The following is a 6,000-nucleotide window of genomic DNA, read 5'->3' as shown; positions in this document are numbered from 1 at the left end:
AAGGCAGTACAGCCTCATTTGCTAGATTTTATTAAATCCAGATGTCTCATTTTTTTTGGAGGAGAGAGGCTGTTCTATCCCACAAAGTCTTGAATTTAACTCCTTGGTTGCCAAAATAATTCAAGCAACAAGGAGTAGTGGTGGAAAATAAGAAACTCATTATCCTGTTGTCCCTAAAGCAACAAACATACAGTAATGAGAAAGGGTTGTTGTAGGTTTTTCGGGCTGTATTGCCATGTTCTAGAAGCATTCTCTCCTGACGTTTTGCCTACATCTATGGCAGGCATCCTCAGAGGTTGTGAGGTCTGAGAAAGGACTATTTATAGCCCTATTCTGGTGTCCTGCCCTGGATAATATATTTGGATTACTGCTTCATTCTGTAGACTTTTATCGCCATCTTTCTGTTTTGGAAGACTTTTGCCTAACAATGGTTTAATTGTGCTTAATTCCTTTTATGACTTTGAGTGTTTCATTTCCTATTCAGCTTACATCCTGCTATATTGTTTTTGCTTCATTGCTTTTTCAGCTACTAATGTAGATATTCTTGTTTTTAACTTGCAGTATTGGTCATGGAGAGAAAGTTCATTTTTGAATCTGAAAAGTAGGGTTTGCAACCACTTACCAAACCTCGGGCTCTAGAATTTGCAGTTTTTCCTCCAGGTTAAACGTTGCTGGGCCCTAAACACCTGAGCTATTATTCTACTGTAAGAATTGATTTCAGTAGTGATCCTGAGGCAATATTTTTACTTATATGTGTGGAAAAAAATGCTAGGATGCTGTATGTTACTGTATTATTTAATACAGAACTCAAATAACTGGCAGTGGGTGTGGACAGCAACTGGTTTGACAGACAAGAGAGACACGACAAGACTGAAAGTAAACACTAAGGGCTAACAGAAGCCTATTGGCCTGTTTCTTCAGGATGCTTTGCACAGTGTCACAAGCTAGGACTGGCTGATGGCATTAAGATGTTTTTTGGGTGAAAAGAAAGGACAAATCTTGCAGACAACAATACAAAGTGATATACCGATTGGCTTTCAGGTTCTCTCAGTGTCCTTAACCTCCCTTCCTTCCTGGTGGCTGAATTGGAAGGGAAAGCCTCCATCTCACACAAGTTTGTATTGCTTTTCTGTTTTCCCAACCAGAGAAAGAATGACTTTTTGCTTCTGCCATAGAAATTGTGGCAATTCTAACAGGTTGGTAAGTGTTCCTTGTCATTACCCCAAGTGATACCATTTTTATGGCTCTCACTGGGTCCATCAAGCTCAGTCAGAACAAAACTTGGGGAGTATAGTGAGCAGTCCTCTTCAATGATTTCCTTCACTACCTCCAGGCTAAATTTAGAATAAGAGACCTTTCTGAGCACACAAGTCTGTAGCACATGCTCAAGACGTGCTATTATAAAGGCCGCTGTAGCACTTAATGCAGGAATCACCGAAGCAGTGAGCCAACAATGACATACAGGTAAATTCCAGTCAGTGATGGTGGAGGGGAAGGTGTAGAAGGGAACGGGAAATAACAGAGCAATGCCCCTGTTGCCCTAGTAGCCAAGTGCCCTTGTCTATGATCTTGATATGTCTGTCCTGTTGTTGCTTACATCAGAGGGTGTATGCCACTGATATCTGCCACTGATTGAGGTTCCAGGTTTTAGCCTGCTACTTTTGGACTCTCCCTTGCTGAGATGTTCCTGCAAGTATTTCCATCACCAGAAAGCCAATTTTTTGCATCTCCCAAGCTCCAGAGATACACCATAAGAGCTGCCACTTGGTGTTTAGAAGTGGTGATATATCACTTTTGGTCGCCTCTCACAGAGTGTCAAAGGGGATTGCTCTTTTAGGGATAGTCATACATTTTAAACCTTTATGCGTGTTGTTTAGGCCTTATTTATTTATTTATTTATTTATTTATTTATTTATTTTAAACATTTATATTCCCTTCTCACCCCTAAGGGGACTCAGGGTGGAGCACAGCATATATGCAGCAAACAAGTTTTAAGGGTCAACAATTTTGTAAGGGGGGAGCAACTTGGGGTAATTGGTATGAGTTCAAGGGACCCCCTCCAAAAAAAAGCTACATGATCTTCATCCAATTCAAATGTCATTATGACGTATATGGTCAGCCAACATAATTTATTTTATTATCATTTCATAAGCCAATTGAGAATACAGTTATAATGTATTCTTAACAAACAGTTAAGAACTTTGCATTATCCTAAATCAAGAAAGCTATTTCTTGATTTAAGACCTTGGCATGCTAGCTGATGTCCAAACAGAGGATGGGCCAGAGATGTCAATGCCTTGGTCCTTTCATTACTGGCTGCTATTTCCCGATGGATGTCAGGTGGTGCAAAACCAGCTAAACAGTATAATTTTCCAGTGGTGAAGGATGTAGCCATCCTGTGATAATGCAGCACGTCTCATTAAAAGCCACATCCACTGTTTTAACGTTGTGAGATGTATTCCACACTGGGAATGCATATTAGGCAGCAGAGCAACAAAGGGCAGATGTCTTCACTGTATCTGGTTGTGATCCCCAGTTTCTGCCAGTAAGCTTTTGTATGATATTATTTCTAGCACCCACTTTTTGCTTGATATTCAAGCAGTGCTTCTTGTAACTCAGAGCACCATCCAGAGTAACTCCCAGGTATTTTAGTGTGCTTCAATGCACCAGTGGGATTCCTTCCCACAGCCAATGTGACAGCCATATAGAAGTGAAATTAAATAAAATAAAAACTGTGAAATAGTGAAAGATGCATTTGGATGGGGAGACAATGACCTCATTAAAACTCCATTCATCAACTGGACTTTCAAAATAAATGAAAAAAAGAAATCAAAACATCATAGTAGAAGCTTACTATGAGCCACCAAACCAAGATGAGGGGGTGGATGATGCTTTTCTGAAACAAATCTCAAAAATCTCCAAGAAGCAAGAATTGATAATTGTGGAAGATATAGACTCCCCAACAAATTCCTAGTTATTTTGCCCACTATTCTTTTCTTTCAAAAGGTGAAGAAAGGAATAAGGGGCATCAGCAATTCTGGACTTGATTCTAGCCACTAGGGAGAAGTTTGTCATTAGAATCAACGCAGTTGGTGCTCAATGAGGAATGACTATATGCTTGTGGAACAACTCAAAACAGAGTATAGTCTATTATAATTATAATTATAATTATAATTATTATTTCTATCCTCTTCTACTTCTTTAAAAAGATACCCAAAGCAGCAAACACTAAAAACAATACAAACCTTGGATTTTAGGAAAGCTGAATTTATCAAGCTCAGGATATTGGGCAGAATCCCATGGTTAGAGATAATAAAGGAAAAAGACTCCCTACGTGGGTGCAATTTCATGAAGAAGGTCCTGCTAAAATCACAGTCAAAAACAATTCCATGGAAGAAGAACAATGGGAAATACACTAAAAAGCCACGGTAAATCCAAGGAGGAAGTGAAAAGGAAAAAGAGCATCAATAAAGGATGGGAGGAAGGATGAATCACTAAGAAAGAACACAGGTGTGTAGCCCAGGTTTGCAGAAGAACTGTAAGGAAAGCTAAAGGTCAAGATGAGCTGAGACTGGCCAGGCAGGCAAGGAGCAACAAAAAGGGTTCTTTTTTCCAAATATATTTGAAGCAAGAGGATAACAAAAGAAATGGTTGGACTGCTGCTTAGCAAGCATGGTACTGTGCTAACATAATGAAAAGGCAGAACTGCTCAATACCTATTGTGCATCAGTTTTCCCCCAAAAAAGAGGACTGTGTGCTTCCATGTATCAGTAGATACTTGACAAAGAATTTGGGTTGCAAATCGAGGAATTAGTCAGGAATCATCTAGTTAACCTAAATGAGTTCAGATCTGCAGGGGCAGATGAACTGTATCCCAGAGTATCAAAAGAACCTGCTGACATAATCACAGAACCACTTGCTATCACTTTTTGAGAAATCTTGGGAAATGGGTAAGATCCCAGAGGAATGGAGACAAGCAAAAATTGTCTCCCTCTTTTAAAAAGCACAAAAGAAGCTCAAGGAAAATGCAGACCAGTCAGGCTAACCTCACTATTAGGACAAAATATTAGAATTGATTATACAGAGTCTGTTTGCATGTCTCTTGACAATAATGTAGTAATCAGCAGGAGTGGCTCACTTCAAACTCGAAGGTGGAGTAGTGTGAAGTGCCAATGGGTTCTGTCCTGGGGCTAATGCTCCCCATTATTTTTTATCAGTGATTTGGATGGTTTCAGAATCTTTATCAAATTTACAGATGATATAGAACTGGGAGGGGTGCCTAACACATCAGATGATAGGGGCAGAATCCAAAAGTACCTTGATAAACCAGAAAAGTGGGCAAAAATTAATAAAATGAAACAAATGCAAACTTCTTGATTTAGGACATAAAAATTATATGCACTGATGCAGAATGGGAAATATATGGCTTAGCAGTACTACATGCATAAAGAACCTTGATCATAGGTTGAGCATCAACCATAGTTTCCAAGTGAAAGGAATTAACAGTTTCACTATAGTCTGTCCTGGTCAGGCCTCATGTGGAGTACTATTCCGGGTGTCTCATTTTCAGAAGAATATAGACGAGTTAGAGTGAGTTGAGAAAAGCAATGAAGGTAAAAGGTATGGAGAACAAAACATATGAATAAAGGTTGACTGAGATGGGCATGTTCATCTTAATAAAGAGAAGAGTGAGTGGTGACACAGTTGCAATCTTTAAATGCTACAAGAGCTGTCATAAAGGAAAGGACGAAAGTTTGTTCATTGCTGTCTCAGAGGACAGAGCAAACGGTTTTAAATTACAGGAGGGTAGATTCTGATTGGAAGTAACTTCTTGGCAGTGTGAGTGTTTCAGCAGTGGAGCCAATTGCCTAGAGAAAAATTGGGGTCTTCTCTGAACATCTTGAAAAAGAGGCCGGACAATTACTTGTTGAGTTCAACTCCCTGTATTAAGCAGGGAGTTGAACTCAATGACTCATGGGACCACTTCCAACGTCATGATACTTGGATAGTCTCTGGCCTCTCAAATGGTAGATTCCACATGACAAATCATCAGGCATGATAAAGAGTGGAGTTCATAATGCTTTCGTAATGTCCGGGTGAAAAGCAGCTGAACAAGAAAAGATTGATCTCCCCAAAGGTATAGAAAGCAACAATCTCTTTCTCGTTATCTCACTTTTCTGGCTGCCAGGGCTACCAAGAAATGGGCAACAAAATATTTTAAAATACTCCACTTTCCATTATCTTTTAGAAGAACAACAAAATCACAAGAGATTCGTAGGTGAGAGGCTACTAATAAGACCACCAGAATATTATCATTGGAAAATAACACAGTCTTTCATATTTGTGGCAGATTTTTTTTAGCTTGTAGCATTCTCTACAAGAAAGTACCTTCTTTGTTTCTCTAACTTCATCACATATCAGACTCTGTTGTTACATTCCTTACATTTTGTGCTGGCATCCTATAAATGGAATTCAGTGTGCTATGCAGTTTAATGAGTGTGGTAATGAGCTGAGACATTTTGTGCTAGGGATTTAATTCTCAAGGACAAAATAAATATACATGGCATCATTTATAAAGGGTGCCCATGTGCATAAACACTGCCTTTTGCATGCAAAATATAGCCAAACAGGAACCAGGGCTCCACATATCTTATGTAAGTGAATACCACAATTTGTACATGTTCACATAGCTCAACTCCCAGAAATCTCAGACACCACGACTAATGGTAAGGAATTTTGGGAGCTGTTGTGACAAACATCTGGAGGGCCAAAGTTCACTGTTATTCTGACTGGGCTTATGCAGCAGAGAAATGATTTTATTGATTGATTGATTGATTGCATTTCTATACCACTTTTCTCACCCCTAGAGGAACTCAAAGTGGTTTCCAACCTAATAAATGGCAAATATTCAATGCCTCACATAAATACATTACATACATTACATTTAAAACAATAACATATAACTTTAAATTAAAAACCATTAAAAACTATTCAAACCGT

The sequence above is a fragment of the Anolis sagrei genome, chromosome 4, assembly GCF_037176765.1.
Source record: "Anolis sagrei isolate rAnoSag1 chromosome 4, rAnoSag1.mat, whole genome shotgun sequence".
In the NCBI taxonomy this organism is placed as follows: Eukaryota; Metazoa; Chordata; class Lepidosauria; order Squamata; family Dactyloidae; genus Anolis; species Anolis sagrei.
Note: the sequence above shows the minus strand (reverse complement) of the source record.